Genomic DNA, 24,723 nt, shown 5'->3' with positions numbered 1-24,723 from the left:
AATAACACTGATCAAAAGTTGCTTATATTTTATAATTCCTAAATATGCAATATTTCTCCTATGCATCTATGTGTGTATTTCCTAAGTTAATAATAGCCTAAGCACAGGATAAAAAAGGTGGGGTTTAGATGAAATTATTTTTAAAGTTAATAAATAATATTTAGTTTATAGAACTATCCACTATAGCCAATTACAATATTGTCAAACCTTGGAACCAGGGATTAAAGCCAAAACTATAATGAACTTAAACTAGAACATAGTAAATAAAGTTTCAGTGGTGTCCCTTCCGGTATTGCCATATCGGAAGCTTAAAGTTAACCTAAATATTCAATCCATGAAACCTGGCAGGCAACTCACCCAGATTCTTTTCAATGCTTCCTGAACAAAAAAAAAAAAAAAAAAAAGAGTCTTAGGAGAAATCACTGAGAGAAAGATAATTGTACTAAGTTGTACATAAGCACTAAACCTAAACATAAAAGCAATTTGAATATTTGTTTGTTTTGCTAAAGTAATGAGGCAATGTGTTGCTGAACCTGTCTTAAATGAGAAAAAATAACAGGTGAGTTTATTTAATGCATAATTCTAATCTACCTGTTTACCCAAACTCTTGCAATGAATTTAAAATATTTCCTAAATGAAAAATACATCTCAGAAAAAGAATAACAGCTAGATATCACAATCATCTTAATGAATCCATTATAGATGTAATTTCTTGTATACATAGCATTTAAAAATACTTATTAATAATGCTAGCACAAATCACCATTTACCTTTTTGGTCATATATGTTATGCTGTTACAAGAATATATTATGTTTTCTCTTAAAGTAAGTAATATTTTAAATAAAAATTGGTCAAAATAATATGTCTCAGCTCCAAAAACATATTGCCTTTATATTTATATTGATTATAAAACACTAATACTTAAAATATAACTTGAAAGCATATCATTTTTCATTAATATAAAAGAAAATATTTATATTTTGAGGAACTTCTACAAATTTTCACAAAATTCTTACTCAAAGTAAATGGACTCTTCTCAAACCAACTCCATTTAAAAACTCATAACATCATATTTTCAGACTTCTAACAATAAGTCATCAACTGTAATTTCTTGAAAATTGGGAAAAATTTTAAAGCAGTCTGTTTTGCCTTGCATAATGATTTGAAAGGAATTAAATATGCATCCTTCAATTTCATGGAATTTCGTTTCTATATCTATGAACTTATCAGACATTCTAAAACTGACAAATTACAAGCGTTTTGAACTGACCCTGATTTTTAGATAAAAGTAGAAAGAAGTTGCAATACTTTTGGTCTAAATGAGTCATATTATGGCCTCTCCATGAACGAAACATGCCTGGTGCTGTTAAAGGAACAATAACCGGTAGCTACATAGGTCATAGGCCTAGAGAGAAGCTAATAAATTAAAACGACTATCCGAGCATCTCTCGGTGCTCACCAGAGGTGATGCTTCTTTTGCCGTAACTTCAGCAATGTCAGTTAACAAGAAGCCATCAGCTGGTCAGCATACAGAGAATCAGAGACGGAAAGTACAGCCCTAAATGCCACAGACTATCATACTCTGATCCCTAAGGGTCAGGGACCAGAAGAGGGGACAGAAAGATTTTAAGGGACAAAAGTGATTAATAATATAAAGGAAGCAGTGCTCTCCAGATACAACAGAGCAGTTATAGGTATGAACTCACTGATTGTGCAGCATACAGAAAACTTGCACAAGTTTAGTACAAAGTCAACTGTAAACAAAATCTCCATAAGAGCTAGTAAAGGCAAATTCAATATGGTTCCTCTAAGAAACAATGTCATTTACTTAGTATGGAAACTGTACAGAGAAGGGCACTACTCACTCTCTCTCTCTCTCTCTCTCTCTCTCTCTCTCTCTCTCTCACACACACACACACACACACACACACACACCACTTGTTTCACAACGGTGGTCAATGGAGTAAGTAGGAGAGATCAAGACTGCTTTCCTTACACCAGTGCTCTTGTGAGAGTAAACCCTCTGCATCACAAAAAAAGCACAAAACATGCTGGCTATAAGCCTGTATTATACCAAGCTGCGTGTACATTCTTGCTAGACTCCCTCATTGACAGTATAGGACTAGCACTTTAATGCACGTAAAGAACAAAGTAATGTGGCACACGGTGGCTGTTGAGCTTTTGTTTGGGGGGGGTTGTTTATTTGTTTGGGGGGGGTGTCTCCCTTGAAAGTCAGGTTAACATTTTGCTTTTCTTTGATAGGTATTGAAAAGACTCGAGAAACAAGAGGTACACTGAAGGATGTATCCGCTGCCTAATGAAATTAAAGACAAGTACAACACTGCTGATTTAGAAGACATATGAAAAAGTAATATTTTTTTAGCTTAAATTTCATAAGGGTTCTAAAATATTTAACTATTTGTTTAAAGAATAGAGACTAAGAAACACATTATTAGTTATCAATAGTCATACATAAAATCTTACATAAAATATAGAAAACTGATATTAACATTTTTAGGTCACTATGCAGAGTGAATTGTTTCAGCTGCTAGTCTAACCTTGATCTCTCCAGAATTAAATAATCTGGGGAAAATATTATATTAGAATCTGAATATTTTATACCTTCACAAGGAAAGAGGTAAAAAATGATTTTTTTAAAAATATGCTTCAAGAATTGAACAAATCATCTAGAAATCTGTCAGACACAAACAGGAAAACCTTCTCTGCTATCCTATTGAAATCTGTACTAGCAGCAAAGCTAACACAAATGAGAAGGACGAGTGTGCACTGCTTCAACCTTCAACTAATATCACTATCTGAATTGGTGACTAAAAACACCAACACGCCATTATCTCCCAGAATATGACCTTTCTCTCTCTAATGTACCAGATAAGTAGAGATGGAGGCCCATTTCCAACATACCAATTGAAAAGAAAGAATGAACTGTGACAAGCCCAGATCCCATGCTGGCACACTTTACACTAAGCTCAGCATCATCTAGAAGCAGTATGCTTCTCCCTGCCAATCAGGGCAGGGAGAGTTGTATAACTAACACATTGCTGATAAATAGTACCAAAGGTCTATGCTTCTGCGTGCATATCTCCATTGGATCAGTTGTTAAACAAAGACCAGTAGCTGTCACAGAAATAGCAAGAACTAAAAGCAGTTACCTCAAATGGAGGCATGGAATATTTACCAGCTGAGCCTATGTAATTTCCAGCAAAATGATCCCCTACCCAGTTTTCTTCATGACCACAAAATCTGACAGCAACTACTGATACACTGTATGAAAAGGTGGCAAGGGAATAAAAACATGGAGAAGAAACCAAGTGAGAACATGGCCAAACTTCAAATAATAGCCATGCTTCTCACAGCTCAGACTGCTGCACAGACATGATACTATAGGAGGACAGCTAAGCCAGCAGGTGCTGGGACAATGGTTTACTTGGTGGCATGGGTATGTCTGTCATGTTATTAAAGAATGCATTGACCTACTCCTCAGTTCCTTTTACACTTTCCTTTCTTTCCTCTAGCACACACTGGTGGTGCCATTTACTGTGTAGGACATTGACAACTGAAGGCCAGGCACTCAAGTACTGCCAACATGGTCCAAATAATGATATGTGACTAGCTTTAGTTAAACTAGGAATATGTCAAAACTGAAAGGCTACAAGAATAAAAGGTATAAAAGAAACCAGGAAATTAGCCAGGTTTTGTCTGCTCACTCATGGTATAGATGAAATTTGGGGGAGGATTCCTACAAAAAAGCAGCTAAGCTAATTCAATCATAAAGAAAGATATAAGAAGTTAAATGTGTATAATTTAGCTGACAATCAATAAACAATGAGAGCTGTCCACAGATCTCCAAAGTCATAAGCAAAGAATTTTGTCTACTATAGATGTTTGATTATATAAAATAATAATGAGATAAAATAAAAATTAAAAAAAAAAAACATGACCTCAAGAAGCAAAGAAATGCTAAGGCATGGTGGAACATTCCTTTAATCCCCACTCTCAGGAGGCAGAGACACATAGGTGTCTATGAGTTCGAGGCCATCCTGGTCTACACAGCAAGTTTCAGGACAAGCAAGGCTTCAAAGAGAAACCCTGGTGGGGATTGGTTTTGGAGAGGAAGGGAGGAAAAGGGAAGAAAGGGGAAGGAGGAGAGAGGAGAAAGAAGCTAGTAAATAAAACAGAAAAGGCACTTCTCTTACAAATATTGATCATCCTACCAGCCACAGCAGAAGACAGGGAATGCTACACTGCCAAAGGCCTGGAATGCATGAGAGCTGTTCAAATGAGAGACAGAACAAATATCTGTTAGCCCCAAAGTGGGAACCAAGGTCAAACAAAGAAATAATTCCCCCAAATTGCAGCTGGGTGAACCAATGAGTCTAACTGGGGATATTTATTGTTGCACAGCTAAAGGGTAGAAATGCAAAGAATCAAGAACAGTCTGCTACCACCACCAACTATCTTCAAGGAAAGAGCCTCCTGTGCCACCTAGTGATAAGTGCTCTTGCACCCATCCATATGACCTGTTTCTGAGACACCCTGTGCTTGCTGGGTACCACTCATATGTTGCCTCCACTTTGTTTCTTCCTTCCAAGAGAAAACCACAGTAAAGTCTCCTGTGGAGCATCATGGCTGCTCAGATTTCAGAACAGCCTTGGCCATGCCATTTGCCTCCAGGAAAACAGCGTTCTATGGCATAGTCCCATTTGCTCACCTTCTGATCCAGATGAACTAATATTCGATCTCGAACCTGCAAGATCACAAAAGGCATAGTTAAGACTGGTGTCTTAAATTAAACCCCGTGTGACTTCTAAATGCTGACAAGGACAAAATGCATGCACATAAAGTAAATCCAACTCGTGGACACTCTTTCCATAGCAAATGCTTAGTGAGCTTCAGGTTATTTTTAATTAATAAGAACTTACTTGTTCAGCATCCTAAAGGATTTTCTAATTTAACGATTAATATAATAATGTAGATTGTGGGTCATTAGCTTGACTAAAGTTTATATACAACTGAATATATAAAACTTGTTGGTTTATACAGATAGATGTCTCTTTAGAGAGAAAGTCAGGTTTGTGAGATTTATAAGCAGTTTCATAATTTAAAAAAAAAAAGAACTAAAACAGCAACAACAACAGAAAGTGTCAAGAACTTCTGCTGAGAACTGCAAAGCCCATAGGTAAATTGGAAGGTAAATGGATAGTTCAAGTTTCATATCTCCAACCAATGAAAACACAGGAGTGCACAGAGACTGGCTGATAGTGAGTGAACACCTTAACACTATTCTTTGGGAAATGTAAAACATCATTGCAGTAAGATGACCCTTTGTTCCCTATAAGCTATGTACAATCTTAAGGAGAACTAAAATTTTGCCATATACCCAAGTGGGCAGACACCATGACTGTTTCTGTTATGACTACATTTTAGTTCGGATCCTTAGGTTTTTCCAATAGTAACAGTGGCAGAATAACACAGTAACTCACCAAGAAAGACTGTATACCAAATGTGCATATAGCATAAAAAGAAGGACAGTCAAAGCAATAGGAAACATACTTATACAACACAAAATTATAGCAGTAGCAGAACACATCTCTTAAAAGAATAATCTTAAATAGTAATCAAAGTTGGACTAACCTAAATTAAGAAGAAAAAAAATAGGCTATAGAATCCTCAAAGCATCTACTTTGAACAAACCAGCAAAAATTTATAGCCACATAGACTTTTCTGAACTGGCACATGAGGAAAGGAATGAGGAAGGGAAGGAAGGCGGGGAAGAGAATCTTAAAAAACAAAAATACAAATAGGAGGGAAACATACACTTTCTAGAAAAGCTTGTTTCAATGATTGTGTATTATACTGTTTAAAAAGAAAGTAGGTTTTGACATTCGCATACTGACTATCAATTACACCAGGTACTTAAAATTCAACATAAATAAATAATTTAGGTGAGCAGAGGAAGAATAAAGAAAAACAAAACTGTTATTAGAAAGGTCATTTCAATTTGTGATGCATAATATGAAAAAACAAACAAACTGAGGTCAAGACATGAGCGAATTGCCCATATTTTTATCTGGTATACCTTAGAGATCCTCAACCCAATTCCCAGTCGGTTGGGATCTTAGAAAATTAAAACCAAGAAGTAACTAGGGAGAAGTTGGTTAGAAATCTGCCCTTCCACTAAAAAAATAGGTACTCTAGAAGACAAAATATCATGATCTGTTTACCCTCTTCAAACTTCACTTTACAAGTCATGATTTTGTGATACACACTCAACCTCTAGATGATAAGTGAGAGCATTTCTGTATACTTTAAAGAAGTAGGTGAAAGTACTATGCACTTTTAATAAAAGAATTATTCTATCCAAGTTCTTGTCAATCTCAATTCAAAGTTTTAACAAATAGTTTTGTTCCTACAGACAAACTGGATCAATTCCAGCAGTCAAAGTAACGAAGAGTATGGCAGCCTGTTTCCCAAGGGAATACATGCATGCATGCCTTGGTGTGGCATCCTCCTGAATAGAGGGGCGGTTGAAGCAACAAATGACTGTCTCGGCCACTAAAGATACTGCAACTTCTTTTCCTTTCTTTTTCCCCCATCAGGCCACTAATTTTGAATGGCCACACCTATTATGTAAAGACATTCAAGCAGCCCCTGGAATGGTCCATGTAACCCTTCAATCAACCCAAGTAAAAAATTAACATCCATGTGAATGAATCAGGTTCCAAGTCATCCAGGCCAGTCAAACCACAGCTGACACCTTGACTGCAACTCTGGAGAGCCTAAAACTAGTGGTTTGAAAGGTAAAAATTACATTTCCAATATGCTAAGTAAACTCAAGTTCAACCAAAGTCAAAAAAAAATTACAAAGCAGAAATGAGCAAATCAAAGTAGTAAACAATGATAAGGTTAAATCTTATTATTGAGGTAATCTGCTCTTGTGACAGAACCATATTGAAATTTTCCATAGTATCTAGGTTCAAAGTAGCAAATAGCAAGTTTGGTATTAAAATAGTATCACATGACTCTCTTGGCTTGCATTGTTCCCAGATTCTGAAAAGTAAACAATGTAACTGTCTTAGTCAGGGTTTCTATTCCTGCACAAACATCATGACCAAGAAGCAAGTTGGGGAGGAAAGGGTTTATTTGGCTTACACTTCCATACTGCTGTTCATCACCAATGAAGTCAGGACTGGAACTCAAGCAGGTCAGGAAGCAAGAGCTGATGCAGGGGCCATGGAGGGATGTCCCTTACTGGCTTGCTTCCTCTGGCTTGCTCAGCCTGCTCTCTCATAGAACCAAGACTACCAGCCCAGAGATGGTCCCACCCACAAGGGGCCTTTCCCCCTTGATCACTAATTGAGAAAATGCCTTACAGTTGGATCTCATGGAGGCATTTCCTCAGCTGAAGCTCCTTTCTCTGTGATAACTCCAGCTGTGTCAAGTTGACACAAAACTAGCCAGTACAATAGACCCCTTGTCAACTTGACACACAAACACATCACTAGTAAGCCTCAACCCTTACATTATTCATCCCCAAGGTCTAAATAACTTTAAACATCCCAGTCTTTACATATTCTTAAAATTTCAGTCTCTTTAAAATATCCATCTCTTTTAAAATCCAAAGTCATTTTACAATTAAAAGTCTCTTAACTGTGGGCTCCACTAAAATAGTTTCTTCCTTCAAGAGGGAAAATATCCGGGCACAGTCACAATCAGAAGCAAAAATCAAATCTCCATTCAATGTCTGGGACCCAACTCACAATCTTCTGGGCTCCTCCAAGGACTTGGGTCACTTCTCCAGCCATGCCCTTTGTAGCACACACGTAGTCCTCTAGACTCCAGATGCCTGTACTCCACTGCTGCTGCTCTTGGTGATCATCTCATGGTACTGGTGTCTCCAAAACACTGCATGACCCCTTCAGTCCTGGGCCATCAATTGCAACTCAGGCTGCACCTTCACCAATGGCCTCCCACAGTGTCGAGCCTCAGCTGCTCTGCGTGACCCCTTCATGCCTTCAAAACCAGTACTCCCCAAAACATGGTCATGTTGTCACAGGAATACCCACTATGCTGGTACCAATTTCTGTATTAGTTAGGGTTCGCTAGAGTCATAGAACTTATGGATAGTCTTTATATAGTAAAGGAATTTATTTATGATTTATAGTCTGTAGTCCAATTCCCAACAATGGTTCAGTAGTAGCTGTGACTGGAAGTCCAAGGATCTAGCAGTTACTCAGTCCCACAAGGCAAGCAGGTGAGGGAGCTAGAGCGAGACTCCCTACCTCCAATGTCCTTATATTGTCTCCAGCAGAAGGTGTAGCCCAGACTAAAGGTGTGTTCCACCACACCTTTAATTCCAGATGGCCTTGAACTCGGAGATTTAATCCGCTGGAATCCATAGCCACTATGCCTCAAGATCTAGATACCAAGATCCAGATCAGAAACTTCTATCTCCCAGCCTCCAGATAAGGGTCACTGGTGAGCCTTCCAATTCTGGATTGTAGTTCATTCCAAATATAGTCAAGTTGACAACCAGGAATAGCCACTACAGTAAGATATACCATGAGTGTGCCTACCTCATTAGACCTTTCTGCAATGCAAACCAGTTTCTTTTCCTGATACTAATAACATATTCTAACATAGAAAAAAGTTGTCTCTGTTTTATAAAGCCTTCACTTTTTACATCATGAGTGACATCTGTTTTTCCACAATTAATTCTTCTATATGTATGCAGAATCCTATTCATGGATGCCATCTCTGAGAACTTGCTCCATCAGTTTCTTTCCTTTATCTTCAATTATCTACCCACAGTTTGCTTTTCCTTCATCAATAGCACACTGTTTTCAAACCTACCAAACGTATCCATAAAAATGCTCATAAAATATTAACATATGCTCATTAAATATATATATGAAATATATGTATGAAAAATATATATGAAATATGTACTTCAACCTATATTCAATGTTCAAATTATTACAACCTAATATTCTTAGGTATCACTTTACTAAAGTATCTACAATTAAGTTAGGCAAAAAGCCAATCACTCTGCCTAGTTTCATTTCTCTAGTAGGCAATGGATACTTATACTCATCAGGACTCTGAAACTCCATTCCATTGGTTTCCAGAATACCACAATTGCACAGCTCCCTTCTAGCTGATATTTTCTGCCCATTACAATGGACACCTTCTCTAAGGATTCCCCTGGAGTTTTACCATTCAGGTTATGCTTTTAATCTGCTCCTGATTTCAGAACTTTAATTCTACAATTTTATCCACTGATTACTCCAAAATCCTATTTCCTAATATATTTTCATAATATGAATTCATTTATATTTATTATGTATCTCTTTACCAACTGTGTCAAAATACCAATAGTTTATAAAAGAAAAAAAAAAAAAAAACCCTCCCTAGAGAGGCCCTTGGTCTTGTGACGATTATATGCCCCCAGTACAGGGGAATGCCAGAGCCAAGAAATGGGAATGGGTGGGTTGGAGAGCAGGGTGAGGAAGGGTATAGGGGACTTTCAGGTAGCATTTGAAATGTAAATGAAGAAAATATCTAATAAAATAAATTTGAAAAAAAAGTAAAAGAAAAATATAAACTCTCCCTAACTTAAAAGCAGCTTTGTAGCTGTGTTATGCATTATCACTAGTTCCACTACTCTGGACTGAGAATGCACTAAGAGGGAAGTGTACAATGATTTCAAAGACAATACAGGGGCTGGTGAGATGGCTCAGTGGGTAAGAGCACCCGACTGCTCTTCCGAAGGTCCAGAGTTCAAATCCCAGCAACCACATGGTGGCTCACAACCATCCTTAATGAGATCTGGTGCCCTCTTCTGGAGTGTCTGAAGACAGCTACAGTGTACTTACATATAATAAATAAATAAATCTTAAAAAAAAAAAGACAATACAAAAGAATGTAAACAGTTGTAATCATTTTATATTGATTACATGCTGAAGTAATATAGATATATTAAGTGAAATAGGAAGATTAATTAAACTCATTTCCTTTTACTCTTTAATATAGCTATTAATTTTTTTAATTATTTGGCTTATGTTATAATTTTATAGAATGATACTACTCTACACATTAAAATGAAAAAGAAAAAAATACAGTACTCCTAAACAGTAAAACTAAAGGGACAAATGATATTCTTCTATATTGTAGTCTATTTTACTTTGAAAGTTTTATTATTTTATCTTGATGACTTATAGAATCACTATTGAATGATGAACAGGAGGTAAGAGGAACTGCCATCACAGGGAATGTTACACATTCCTAATCTCAGCACTCAAGGTGAACACAGATGCAAAAAGTTTGTGAGTTTCAGAACAGATATTACTCACAAGACTGTGGTCAAAAAAAAAAAAAAAAAAAAAAAATCCTGGAGCTGAAATCCACCACAAGTGAGAGTCCAGGGAGTTCCTTTATACTAATGCAAACCATGCAAACATAGTGTTAAAGTACTAGATCATACCCAATAAAAACAATCTATTCAAAACTAGTTCATAAAATGCAAATAAATAATCTCTGATTTCCTATATGGCATTAGTTTTCCCCTAATCCTCTTTTACAAAGAGGCCAATATGAATAGAAAGTAAGTAAACCTGCATGGTCATATGCACAGTAACAACAGAGCATGATGGTAAAACCAGGCAAAATGACTACAAACACCATCCCTACCACTACTTTTTTTTTGGCTGAACAAAAGAACTCGCCTGTTCTACTACTTTCCAAATTCTTAAACTAAGAAACCTAAACTAAGACTAAAAGAAAAAAGGTCAGATTATAGCCAGGCATGGTGGCTCATGCCTTTAATCCCAACACTCGGGAGGCAGAGGCAGGTGGATTTCTGATTTCGAGGCCAGCCTGATCTACAGAGTGAGTTCCAGGAGAGCCAGGGCTATACAGAGAAACCCTGTCTAGAAAAACCAAAAAAAAAAGAGAGAAAGAAAAAAGGTCAGATTATAAATAAAGCTTCCACTAAGCATAAATACAAATATCAAAGTACAGAAATGTTACATTTCAAAGCCAGACTGTGTGACTAGAGAAGAGTCTTAGAAGAAACACTGGATGAAAGCACACAGGCGGCTCAACTCTTCAAAGGAAACACCCTCAGAAACACGCATGCCCCCTGGGTCAATAGAAGAGAATGGGCATTCATACTATGAAACCTTTTGGAGATCGACATGTACTCTGTTTCATAGAGTTTCATGGTAACTACATATGTGATTCCAACACTCGGGAACAAAGCAGCAGAAAAATCGGGAGTTCAAAGTCATTCACAGTTAAATAGCAAACTTCAGGTCAGCCTGGGCTAAATGAGATCCAGTATCCAAAAAACAAACAAACAAACAAAAATGCTGCATGGGAGCTAGGGAGTACAGAATCAGTTCTTGAATTAATTTCCTGTATTAAAAAAAAAAAAAGTGTGGCAGCTGAGCATGGTGGCACTCTATGGCAGGGGAGATATAAATGTACAGAATTTGAGCCGGGCGTGGTGTCGCACGCCTTTAATCCCAGCACTCAAGAGGCAGAGGCAGGTGGATTTCTGAGTTCGAGGCCAGCCTGGTCTACAAAGTGAGTTCCAGGACAGCCACTGCTATACAGAGAAACCCTGTCTCGAAAAAAAAAAAAATAAGCGTGGAAATAATTCATATGTGAATGACAATACTTATGCCCTGTGTGCAGTTTATCTAGGACAAGAAGGTATGCTTTTAGAAGATAGAATCATTGAGAAGAGGAAGCGGATCAGCAGGACAAGAACAAGGGATTGTAGTGGGCTGAACAGCATCATGTTATGGTTCTAATTACAGTGTGTCTTAGTCGGGGATTCTATTCCTGCACAAACCTCATGACCAAGAAGCAAGTTGGGGAACAAAGGGTTTTATTCAGCTTACATTTTCACATTGCTGTTTATCACCAAAGGATGTCAGGACTGGAACTTACACAGGGCAGGGACCTGGAGGCAAGCACTGATGCAGAAGCCATGGAGAGATCCTGCTTACTGGCTTGCTTCCCCTGGGTTGCTCAGAGAACCCAAGACTACCAGCCCAGGGATGGTACCACCCACAATGGGCCCTCCCACCCTTGATCACTAATTAAGAAAACTTACAGCTGGATCTCATGGAGGCATTTCCTCAAAAGAAGCTCCTTTCTCTGTGATAACTCCAGTTTGTGTCAAGTTGACACACAAAGCCAGCCACTACAATTGACCCCTTGTCAACTTGACACACAAACAAATCACTACTAAGCTTCGATCCTTACTTTCTTTCTCATCTCCAAGATCTAAATAACTTTAAAAGTCACACAGACTATAAATTCTTGCATGTTAAAATTTGAATCCCTTTAAAATATCCAATTTCTTGAAATCAATGTCTTTTTACAGTTCAAAGTCTCTTAACTGTGGGCTCCGCTAAAATACTTTCTTACTTCAAGAGGGAAAAATATCAGGGCACAGTCACAATCAAAAGCAAAATCAAAGTCCAACTGTCCAATGTCAGGGATTCACTCACAATCTTCTGGGCTCCTGCAAGGGTTTGAATCACTTCTCCAGCTCTGCCCTTTGTAGCACACACCTTGTCTTCTAGGCTCCAGCTGCCTGTACAATGCTGCTGCTTCTGTTCTTGGTGGTCATCTCATGGTAATGTTATCTCCAAAACACCGATGTCTTACTTACTGGCTTGCTTGCTTCCCTGGCTTGCTTTCTTATACAACCCAGGACTACCAGCCCAGGGATGGCACCACCCACAATGGGCCCTCCCACCCTTGATCACTAATTAAGAAAACTCCATACAACTGGATCTCATGGAGGCATTTCCTCAAGGGAGTCTCCTTTCTCTGTGATAACTCCAGCTTGTGTCAAGTTAACACACAAAGTCAGCCAGGACACAGTGACCAAAAGGACCTGAGTGAGGAAGTTTATATTTCAGCTTATACTTCCAAGTAAATAGTCTATCATTGAGGGAAGTCAGGGCATGAACTTGGAGGTAGAAACTGAAGTAGAGGCCATGGAGGACTGTTGCTTACTGGTTTGCTCATCAAGGCTTTCTCAGCCTAGTTTTTCAAAACACCCAGACCACCAGCCCAACAGAGTTACCACTTACCATAAGCTCAGCCCACATCAATTATCACTTAAGAACATTTACCATTCTCTTTCCCACAGACCAATCTGATGGGGGCATTTTTTTCATCAGGCTCCTTCTTCCCAAATGACTCTGGACTGTGTATATATTTTTACATATGTGTATATGTACATATTATATTATATATTATTACATATTGTAATATACAATAAGGAATTCATACATATCTCTAGAAGTATACTCAAAAAATTGTAGTTTTATGTATACTTGCATATAAAAATGCAAGTCCTCATGTCCAAGACTGTAGAATTTTGACCAAGTAAACAGAATTGTTCAACTTTTTAAAATAATCCTTAAGTATAAAAATAAGTAAAGTAATACTGAACAGCAAATTATAGAAATCTTTTTACTCATTCCTATAAACATGGATAAAGAGTATTGTTGTCAACAAGTCTATGACCATCCAACCATCAGAAAAGAATCAAGGCCAAGTATAGCAGCACAAATATGTAATTCCAGCACTTGGGAAGATGAGGCAGGAAAATGCAAAGTTAGAAGACAGACTGGAACCATAAGATCCTATCCCAAAATACCTGCAAAAGTCTAGTACTGTACACAATCATCAAACCTGCTTAAAAGTTTAAGTGTTAAAGACAGTCAAATGACAAACATAAGCACTTAAACAGTAGAGCTGTCAATACAGAATTATATTTAATAAGCTTTTAATTATTTAGGAAAAATAAATCATTCAAAGGTCATAATTAATAATATAATTCTAAATACACAGTGATCCAAATAGGTGGAAGTCATAATTTAATACTGAACCTTTTATCCAAGCTCATGTTTTAAACCATTGTTCTTTAGCTGGTTGCATTATTTAGGGAAAACAACCGAACCTGTAAGAGATAAAACAAACTGGGGAATATAGGCCTTTGAACGTTATGGTCCACAGGCCTCTTTCTTAATATCTCATGTCTACCAAGATATGAACAGCTGCTTCTACATGGTCCTCCCACCTTGAGCTATTTGCCATGATATACGAAATCCCCAAACCCCTGAGCTGAAATAAATCTTTCTTTCCTTGGTTTTCTACCAAGTTTGTTATTGTTTTTGGTTTGTTTTTTCAATTTTGGGTGTTTGGGAGTTTTTTGTCTTGTTTTCTTTCAGTTTTTCAAGACAATGTTTCCCTGGGTAGCCCTGGGTATCCTAGAACTAGCTCTGTCTGTGGAACAGGACCACGAAGGATGGGTAGTGAGAGATGATGAATCCTGGGAATCACAGTGCAGATCTGAGTTTATTGTGCAGCTCCTTATAAGCTTGCATTCAGTGTTTAAGCAGATCCAAAGGCCCTAAAACCAAGGACATTCCAATTTTTCTACACTGTCACCTTGTCCCAATGAAAGCCTGCCTAATGAGGGTAACTCAAAAGGGGAGCTAGGAGGGCAGAAGTAGCTACCGCCCTGACTTCAGTTCCTTTTTTGTTGTCTCACCAGTGTCTCAGGAGCCATCTTAGATCTAATGTCCGGTATGACAAATCAGGACTCTTGGAGAATTCACAGGAGGCTGTGGTACCTTGCTCTCCATCCCACATTTTCCTTCGTAAGTTTGACCTCCACATCCCTGTCTGTATATGTACACCAGGGTGGCCTCAAACTCAGAGATATGCCTGCCTCTGCCTCTCTGCCTCTCTCTGCCTCTCTGCGCCTCTGCCACTCTGCCTCTCTGCCTCTTCAGTACCAGGATTTAAGTTGTATACCAAGCACAGCTTATATCAAGTATTTTTAAATATTTAAATTAATTTTATTAGTTAAAAAATGGGGTAGGGATCTGGGGATGAGAACACATGAGATCAGGTGGGGGAAAACAGAGGGAGAGAGTACTAAGATAAGTGGAATTGTGAGAGGGGCACCTCTGTGACAAGCTAGAAATCTAATGCGATAAAATCTCCCAAGAATCAAGGAGAGTGACCCTAACTAAGATTTCTAACCATGAGGGAAACAGCCTGAAGCAGCCATCGCCTGTAACCAGACAAGACTTCTAATGGAAGGATTGGGACACTAACCCAGCCACAAAACCTTCAACCTACAATTTATCCTGCAAAAAGATCTACTGGAATAATGGAGGTCCAGAAATTATAGGAGTGGCCAAGCAATGAATAGTTCACATTGAGACTCATGCCATGAGAGAGAGCCCACCCATGCCACTACCTGGAGAGGCTGCATAGTCCAGAGACCCAAGTTAGAATCAAAGGTGACTGGCAATAAATAAATAAATAGATAAAATCAATGAAATGATTCCTAATGATATTCTGCTAAATTCACAGATTGGTGCCTAGTCCAATTATATAGATCAGAGAGGCTTCACACAGCAACTGATGGAAAGACCTGCAGAATGGAAAGACAGCCAAACATTAGGTGGGGCCCAGGAACAAGTCAGAAGAGAGGGAGGAAGAATTAATTATAGGAAGCAGACTGGTCAAGGATACCCTAAGAAAACCCAAAGAATCAACTAACCTGGGCACATAGGTGCTCACAGAGACTTAAATGACAACCAGGGAGCCTGCCTGCATGGGACTGACCAAGACCCTCTGCACATATATTATAGTTGTATAGCTTGTAGTCTTCTTGTGGGATCCTAACAGTGGGAGCGGGGGCTGTTTCTGACTCTGTTGCATACATTTGTGACCCTTTCCTCTTACTGGGTTGCCTCATCTAGCCTTAATAGGAGTAGGTACCTAGCCTTACTGGAACATTGTTGCTATCCACGGGAAGCCTGCCTTTTACTGAAGAGAAATAAAGAGGAGTGAGGTCTGTAAGAGGAGGATGGAGGGGAAACTGTTACCAGGATGTAAACAAATAAACAAGCAAATTTGGAAATAAGAACCATCTGTCTTAGTTGGCACACCTCCAAATGGTGCCACTCCCTGGCCCAAGAATATACAAACCATCACATTCCACTCCCTGGCCCCATAGACTTGTTCAAACACATGAGCCTAGGGGCGGGGGGGGGGGGGGGGGGACATACTTAAACATAACATAATGCAAAATGCATTTAGTCCAACTTTTAAAGTCCTCATACTCTATAGCAGTCTCAACAATGTAAAAATCCAAAGTTCAAGGTCTCTTCTGAGATTCATCCAATCACTTAACTATAATCCCCAAAGAACGATAGGAAACCAGCTGGACAAACTCCAAACTCTGCATCTCCATGGCTGATGTCAAAGCGGTCTTCAGATCTCCACTCCTTTTTCATCTTTGTTGAATGCAACAAACTGCTTTCTCCTGGGCTGGTTCCACTTCCTTTTAGCAGCTTTCCTCAGCAAGTATCCCATGGCTCTGGCATCTTTAACATCTTTGAGTCTCCAAGGCAATTTCAATGTTACAGCTTCTTCTTTCAGTGTCCGGGATTCCACTTGATCTTTTGGACTCCTCCTAAGCGCTGGCATCACTTCTCCAGCTCTGCCCTCTGCAGCACTATGAGCTCAGGTTGATCCACTCCACTACGGCTGCTGTTCTTGCTGATCACTCCATGGTACTGACATCTCCAATAAACTGGGGTATTCCACTCCAACTAGGCTTCACCAATAGCCTTTAATAGGCTCTCTTCATGGTGCCAAGCTTCAAATCCTTTGCATGACCCCTTCAGTCCTGGGCCATCAACTACAGCTGAGGCTACACCTTCTCCAATGGCCTTCTATGACCTCTCACAGTGCCAAACCTCAGCTTTTCTTCATGACACCTTCATGCCATGCCTTCAAAATAAGTATCACCTGTCTGACTCTTACACATTACCAAATCCAGCTGCAGCACAAGGTACAACCTTGGCTATCTCTGGAACACAGTTTCTTTGTGCTCCCATAAAACAATTCCCAGAAGATTTCACCTTAGTGATGCTGGTCTCTTCTTAATCATTGCTAATTTCTTAGCTCCAGCTAACCAGCTTTAATTGTCCCCAGTAGTTCTTTCCATTCTTAGCTCTAGAGCCAGAGCCATATGGCTGAAGCTGCCGAGTTCTGCTACTTGTACTATTACATTATCACTGGCTTTATGTTTTCCAAATTCTTCACTGCCTAAGCTTGGCTATCCTGGATCTTGCTCTGCAGATTGACTTTGAATGCAGAGATTACCATGCTTATCTCCTGAGATTAAAGGTGTGTACCACCAAGCCTGGATCTAAATTTAGCTGGGTAGGATCTTGCCCCAAGGTCCCACTCCCTTAATCTGTTATCTCCTAGAACACAAGATTTTGCTCCATTTCACTTCCTGGTACTCCTTTAATACTTGAACCATATAATTTATATTTTTCCTTTCTAAGCTTGCTATGCTTGTTCAAACTTCTCTTCATAAGACTTAACCAGAGAACAAAGTTTCTGCTGTACTTTTTTGAAACTTCCTTTGACAATGCAAAATAATCTGAATCTCTTCACCTTAACCTCAGGCAGACTTTTCAGACAAGGGAAAAGTAGCCACATTCTTCACCAAAATACCACAAAACCAGTCTCTATGCCACATTCCGAAATTCTTCTCCTTTGAAATCTCTTGGGCCAGGTTAACACAGTTAAATTACTCCCAGCAACAAAGTCTTTCATATTCCTACTAGGATGACCCATTAAGCTCCATTTAAAGCATTCCACTGCTTTCCAAATCCAAAGTCCCAAAATCCACATTCTTTCAAATAAAAGCAAATAAAGGCCTATCACAGCAATACCCCAGTCTCCTGGTACCAACTTCTGTCTTAGGGTTTTACTGCTGTGAACAGACACCATGACCAAGGCAAGTCTTATAAAAAACAACATTTAATTGGGGCTGGCTTACAGGTTCAGAGGTTCAGTCCATCATCACCAAGGTGGGAGCATGGCAGTATCCAAGCAGGCACGGCGCAAGCAGAGCTGAGAGTTCTAAGTCTTCATTCAAAGGCTGCTAGTGGAAGACTGACTCCTAGGCAACTAGGGTGAGGATCTTAAGGCCACACCCACAGAGGCACACCTACTCCAACCAGGTCACACCTCCAAATGGTGCCACTCCCTGGCCCAAGAATATACAAACCATCACACCATCATATACCTAAATTTAACAAATCAAAAGTTTACACATCTCAAAAAACTTCTGTACACTTAGCAGAGCCATGCTGAAGCTGTAGAGCTTCACAATGACTTTTGTACTACCAAATTATTTTATGCACTTATCCACAACCCAAAATGAAAGTTGTAGGACAGAGTTAGAAAAACAATTATATTTATATCCTCTTTCATAACTCCTGTCCATTACTTACAACAGCCATTCCTCTTCTCCTAATATTTACTCTTTCTTATTCACTTTTCTACATATAAATTTGTACATATATATTTTTATTATATATAATTATCTATGTATACTTTTACATACACAGACACACACACATATTTACTGGTTAGGTTTCACAAAGAGGGAGCCCATGAAGTTTTACTTTTTGTGAATGTATGATCTTGCTTAACAGAATATATTATAAATCCTTTTTTCTGCAAGTTTTATATATATATTTAGAACTAAAATACTCATTTATATATGCCAAATTTTCACTTTCATGTTTTATATATATATATATATGAGACATGATATGTATTATATATATTATATATATATGTAATTTATACTATACATATATATATTGTGAAAACATGAAACAATGATACAATCTCTCAGGTGTGGAAGTTGGTAGGATTTATTTTGTGAAAATAGCCTCAGCATGTCTTCATGATAAATGTTCTGGAAACCTCGAGAATAGATGGATCATACCTCAAAATAATAAAGATTATATTCAAGAAAACTACAGCCAATATTATCTTAAATGGAGACAAACTAAGACCATTTCCTCTAAAATCAAACTGTCCACCTACTGCTCTCTGGTTTGACAAAGTGGGAGAAGTCTTAGCTATAGCAATTAGACAAGAGAAAGGCATAAAAGTGATGACTTTTAAAACAGGAAAATGAAGAAGTCAAAATACTCAGATTTACAGATGACATGATTCTTTACTGAAAAGACACTACTGAAAGATAAAGGGCTGAGTGCTTGACTGCACTTGCAGCCTTCTAGAAGACCTGAGATTGATTCCCAGCACCTCCGTTTGGAGGCTCCCAACTGCCTGGAACCCCAGCTCTGGGAGGATCTGATGTCACCAACCACTGAGAGCACCTGAACTTTCTCACTAGGTATAAGCACGATATAAAATGTTTATTAAAAATAAATCTTTTAAAACATGTACACAGGGCCAAGCGTGGTGGCACACACCTTTAATCCCAGCACTCAGGAGGCAGAGGCAGGCGGATTTCTGAGTTCAAGGCCAGCCTGGTCTACAAAGTGAGTTCCAGGCCAGCCAGGGCTATACAGAGAAACCCTGTCTCGAAACCTCCCCCCCACACAAAAAAAAACAAAAAAAAAACCAAAAAACAAAAAACAAAAAAACAAAAAAAAACCATGTACAGATCCTATTGAGTATACTAGAAAACTCATGAACCTAATAAACGCTTGAAGCAAAATTAACAAAATTATAAGATATAAAATCAATATTAAAGAAAATAAAACAAGAGCCTTCATTTATACTAATAGTGTACTCTGAGAAAAAGAAATTAGAAAAAAATCCATTTAAAAAATCCAAAAAAGGAACAATAGAAAAATGGGCCAGAAACAAAACAACAAAGCTATGATCACTTAATTCTTTACAATGGTAGCAAAACAAACACTAGAAAATAGCCTCTCCAATAAATGGTGCTTGCAAAAATGGATTTCTACCTACAGAAGACAGAATTTAGATTCATCTTTTACCGTGCACAAAAATCAAATTCAAAAGGAATCCAACTTTAATTTAAACCCTAAACACTAAAGCTTCTAGAAGAAACAAAGAGTACATACACTCTTAAACATGCTGGGGTTGGCAACAACGGTTTTCATAGAACACCAATAAATAGCACAGGATTACCCCAATGTCAACAGATGAGTCACTGTGAAACTACAAGGGGCTTTTACAGTAGAGGAAACAAGTGTAGAGCAAACAGCCCACAAAAAGGGAGAAATCTTTACCAGCTACCCTTAATACATGTGATTAATAAGCAGAATTTACAATGAATTGAACAAATTAAATACCAAGCAGGCAAAACTGCCAATCAAAAAATGGGGTAATGAACTAAATAGACACTTTTCAAACAAAGAAGCACAAATGGCCAATAACTATTTTTAATAGTGTTCTATAGTTCTAGATACCAAGAAAATGCAAATTAAAGCAAATCTGACAATAAATACTAAGAACCCTTATTCTCAGTTGGCAGGGGTAGAAGTTAAGAATGTAGTAAATCTTTTTGTTTAAGTTTTTGACGAATACAATCTTTTTACAATATCCGCAGAAAGCGATGTCTTGGTTTATTAATGTACATGGTGTTGCTGTTGTTTGTTGTCTCTTTTCCTCAGTTATGTCATACAGTTAGCCAAATTAAATAAGATTAGATTTCCTCAATCTTTCATAGCTTTGCACTTCATCTTTTGGCACCCAGTTCAAGATCTTTTGACAACTATTCGTTTCACACCAAGCTAAATGTCTCCCTAAAGGCTACCAATCTAGCCTGTAGGCATATTTCTTTAAAAGCTCAAAATCTTTGTAAACCTACAATTTGCATTCTAAAGGAACAAATTAAGGATCAAAAGCAGTTCCTCACCTCTAAGAGTTTAAAATACATCACAATTTTTTTAACAGTTATTGACTTTTTTTGTTTTTTGTTTTTCAAAATACTATAATGGTCATAGTTAATAGTGTGAAAACATGGCTTGAAATTGGTAAATTCTAAACATTTAATAAAAGTATATTTTACAAGTTTTAGAATCACTCAGCATGAAAGGAAGAATTAGCTGTAGGTTTTTGGGGAATGATAGGCAATGATAACCTTAGTTGTCTGCAGGAGCTCTGATAATTTTATTTCATAAAGGTTAAAGAAACTATGTGGTATATTCTTAGTCAGTAAATGACTTCAGATGTTGGTATGTATACATTTACTGACTAAATAAAACAACAAAGATATAACTTCTTTTATCAGTCAATCCAATAATTTGCACTTACAGCCTCCTAAGAAACACAAAACTAACAAACATTAGGTGATCTAACCAATAACAGCAGTCTTAAAACAAAAACTTCCCAATTGCCTCTTAGGAAAAAGAATGAAATCACAGCCAAAACTTTTAAACTGCAGTAAGTAGTTAATGTGGTTGTTTGTGTTAAATTTTTAATAGGTTTCTTCATTTAGTTAATATTTCAAGTCCACCACTGGTACACTATTCTTTCTGTCAAATAAAAACATAAAATCTATCCTGGACAGTGAGGAATTTATTCAAGACATCCTGATTGAGATTGAAGATGGATTTATAAACATAAATAATACACATTCTTGTGCTTCTTCCCCCAAAGGATATTTAAAAATATGATCTATATTAACTTTATATTCTTTCTTCATAAATTTTGCCTTAAACATTGTGCCTTGTTTTATTAAACTGCTTTATTAGAATCCAGTTCTGGCTTTTGTAACATTTTATTCTAAACAGACATTTACTTTTTTAAAAAATCCTTATAATGCCTGTATTTGGTATATTACCACTTAACTGTTTATTGAATTTATTGAATATACAACTTCAAAAAAATTAGATAGATAAATCTCATCATAGAATGATTATTTTAAAGCAGGTAAAATACTTATAAAAACAGGGAGGGGAGAATCTGCTGGTTAACCTAGTACTGAGTTCAAATAGAAAACTGCAAAAGCCTAGTTTAAAGCATATTATTGCTTCCTATATTGGCTGCACATAGGAATCACTTGGCAAATTTAAAACTAAAAGAAAAGAAACAAATCCTGTCTGCTACATTCGGCCCCAAAGGCAGCGGCTCATCAGTACTTTTCAGATGTTCATCTGATGGTTTTCTTATGTGTACCCAAGGTTGAGAAACACACTGTGGAGGACTGGTACTCATTCTCAGTGGTAGCATCTACACACCAATAGCAACTGAGAACTTGTTACATCAGTTTCTCAGTTCCCACCTTTTCCACAACTCTCAAAAAACTAGAAACTTTGGAATGTAGCCCAGTGTTTTAAAAAAGCCTTTCAAGCAATTGTGAAGTATACTGTTTGAAAAACACTGCTATAGAATAAGAAGGACCTCCGTGTCTCAATTCACTCTCTACAATTCACTTGCTCCATGACCCTCAGCATTCTAAGCTTCACCCTCTCCTCCTGGCAGAGTAGCAGTTACCATTTATTTGTTAATCATCTAGTGAGAGGCAAAGAATATGAGGAAAACACTTTATATATACATTAAACTGAACCGGTTCTAGTTGTTTCTGTTGCTGTGATAAAGACCATTACATATATGTGTGTGTGTGTGTGTGTGTGTGTGTGTGTGTGTGTGTGTGTGTGTTCAAAGGGTTTCCCTTCACCTTCCGGTCCACCATGAAGAGAAGTCAGGGCAGCAGCTTGAACAGACCCTGCAGGCGGGAACTGAAATCGAGGCTAATCAATGGAGGAGTTCTGCTTACTGATTTGCTCCTCAGGTTCATTCACTCTAGTTTCTTATACAAGCAAGAACCACCTACCCAAGGGTGTCACCACTCCCAATTATGTGAGTACAAAAATCATTTTGTAACAAATGATTAGTCAAGAAACGCCCACCCACACACAGAGACTGCCATCCAACCTGATGGAGGTAAGTCCTCAATTGAGAGCCCCTCTTTCCAGATATGTCAGGGATATGTTGACAAAAACTAACTAACCAGTATAATCTCTTACCAAAAGTCTGCCAGTTAAACACTATTAAATATCTTATAGTCAATGATTATAAACAAGATCAGACTTACTATAAATTAATTTTTAATTTTTCAGTAGCATTGCTCTATCCTTCTTTAAAATTCAAAACCATCATTCTTGTCCTGTTGCCCCCGCCCCCACAAAAATTGTGGCTTTTTCCTTTCGGCCTTTCCATTTTTTTTTTCTCTCTCTCTCTCTCTTTCCCAGCCTCTCTTTTCTCTCATCTATTTTGCATACCTGTCTTCTGTAAGAAAAAATAATGTTTCTTTCTAATACAAAACCAGAGCTTTTTCTAGCATTTATAGTAATTTTACTGTACAAAGCAATGTAGTATGGTCATGAAATATCTTGAATTCTACCATGTGCAAGGAAACAGCGGGATTTAAAATTAAAGAGATGAAAGGAGACTATGGAAAATAACCATAATGGTGAAGTCACAAGTCAGTAGAAAAGAGAGCCATTTTGTAACAAATACATAATATATACTAGAGGTCAGAAGCCCTGATGGAAGCTCAAAGCCACCTTATCAGGATGAAATACTGTTTGCCCCAAACTAGAAATACAAATCTCTTCTACACAGGCTGGGAAAGGCAGATAAAGAATCATAGAAAACAGGGCCCAGAGAAAGTACTTCTCTGAGAATCTGAATTAATCTCTGGAACCCACATAACAGCCATGTAACATGGCCCACATTAATAATCGTAACAATATGGTACTCAAGAGTTTCTAGACTTTCCCACAAGTTCAGACCCGCTAAGCCTGGAGTGAATAGCATAACAGCAGAAACAAAAGACCCTGCCGTAGCTCTTCTGACCTCCACATGCATACCATGACGGCATCTGTACTATCTTGATATACACATGTAATTAATCAATAAATAAATAAAGTAGAACTCACAGAGATCTGCCTGCCTCTGCATCCTGAGTACTAGGATTAAAGGTATGAGTCAACACCACTGAGAATTTAAGGACACTGTGATCTATAGAACCTAGTCCCAGGACAGCCAGTACTACACAAAGAAACCCTGTCTCAAAACAAACAAACAAACAAAGAGTACAAAATCTATGCACATTAAATGCAGTAAAATAAGAAATATTTCTTGCCCATATTCTTGATGCAACAAAGTAGAAAGTTAAAAAAAAAAACATAGAAGCTATTATTAAAAAAAAAATCAGCTCAATATTACACAAAAAATAAGGGAGAAAAGCCATTAATGTTACTATTTGTGTTGCTACTTCCATAAGCTATGTATATTCTTCACACAATATTTTTCAACCCAGCCAGCACTGATACAATGTGTTAAACTAGACAGCTAGAATATAAATAAATAAATAAATAAATAAATAAATAAATACTGAAGAGGAGCAAATGGGACAATTATGAATGAAATATGCTATCAAATATTTTGTTTGAACATTAAGGTAATGGGGCTTCTAAAGTGCATTAAACACAGACAAATTCTTAAGACTGACTTAAAATCAATGAGTTATAAACTAACCAAAATCTTATATATCACACAAACGTGCTTTGTCTATCAAGTCCAAAGAGGGGCAGCCAGTCCATCCACATCTAGACTGACATATGAGTAGGGACAAGCAACCAAAGACCTAGATGGAAGCATCTTCACAGTCACATCATTCATTCATTGTTTCCCTTTCCAACGAGCTAATGGATAACTTCATTCAGAAATCCATTACAAGATGCTACTGACATATTAATGAGGCAAATTTGTGAGGGTCAATAGGATGACTAAGTCCATTAGTATCTAAGGTTTCTAGTCCTGTCACTGACTATCCA

At 37.7% G+C, this 24,723-nt stretch overlaps 1 protein-coding gene across 12 annotated transcripts in view; it reads right to left on the bottom strand.

The window, feature by feature from the left end:
* Qtman (queuosine-tRNA mannosyltransferase) overlaps positions 1–24,723 on the bottom strand; it is a 384,758-nt gene that overhangs the window by 297,552 nt on the left and 62,483 nt on the right. For 5 of the 12 annotated variants that reach the window (XM_085834933.1, XM_085834937.1, XM_085834936.1 and 2 more), the window contains exon 2: positions 4,731–4,766. The exons of 1 other annotated variant lie outside the window; for it this stretch is intronic. The gene's annotated coding sequence lies outside the window, so the exon portion shown is untranslated. Of the gene's footprint in view, positions 1–357; positions 379–4,215; positions 4,291–4,730; positions 4,771–24,723 lie in introns of those variants that run through there. 6 more of the 12 variants (XM_085834941.1, XM_029469968.2, XM_021152913.3 and 3 more) reach the window with 6 other exon arrangements.

The sequence above is a fragment of the Mus caroli genome, unplaced genomic scaffold (assembly GCF_978045245.1).
Source record: "Mus caroli unplaced genomic scaffold, Mus_caroli_1 scaffold_2, whole genome shotgun sequence".
Lineage (NCBI taxonomy): Eukaryota > Metazoa > Chordata > Mammalia > Rodentia > Muridae > Mus > Mus caroli.
Note: the sequence above shows the minus strand (reverse complement) of the source record. Positions and strands in the feature narration are given on the sequence as shown.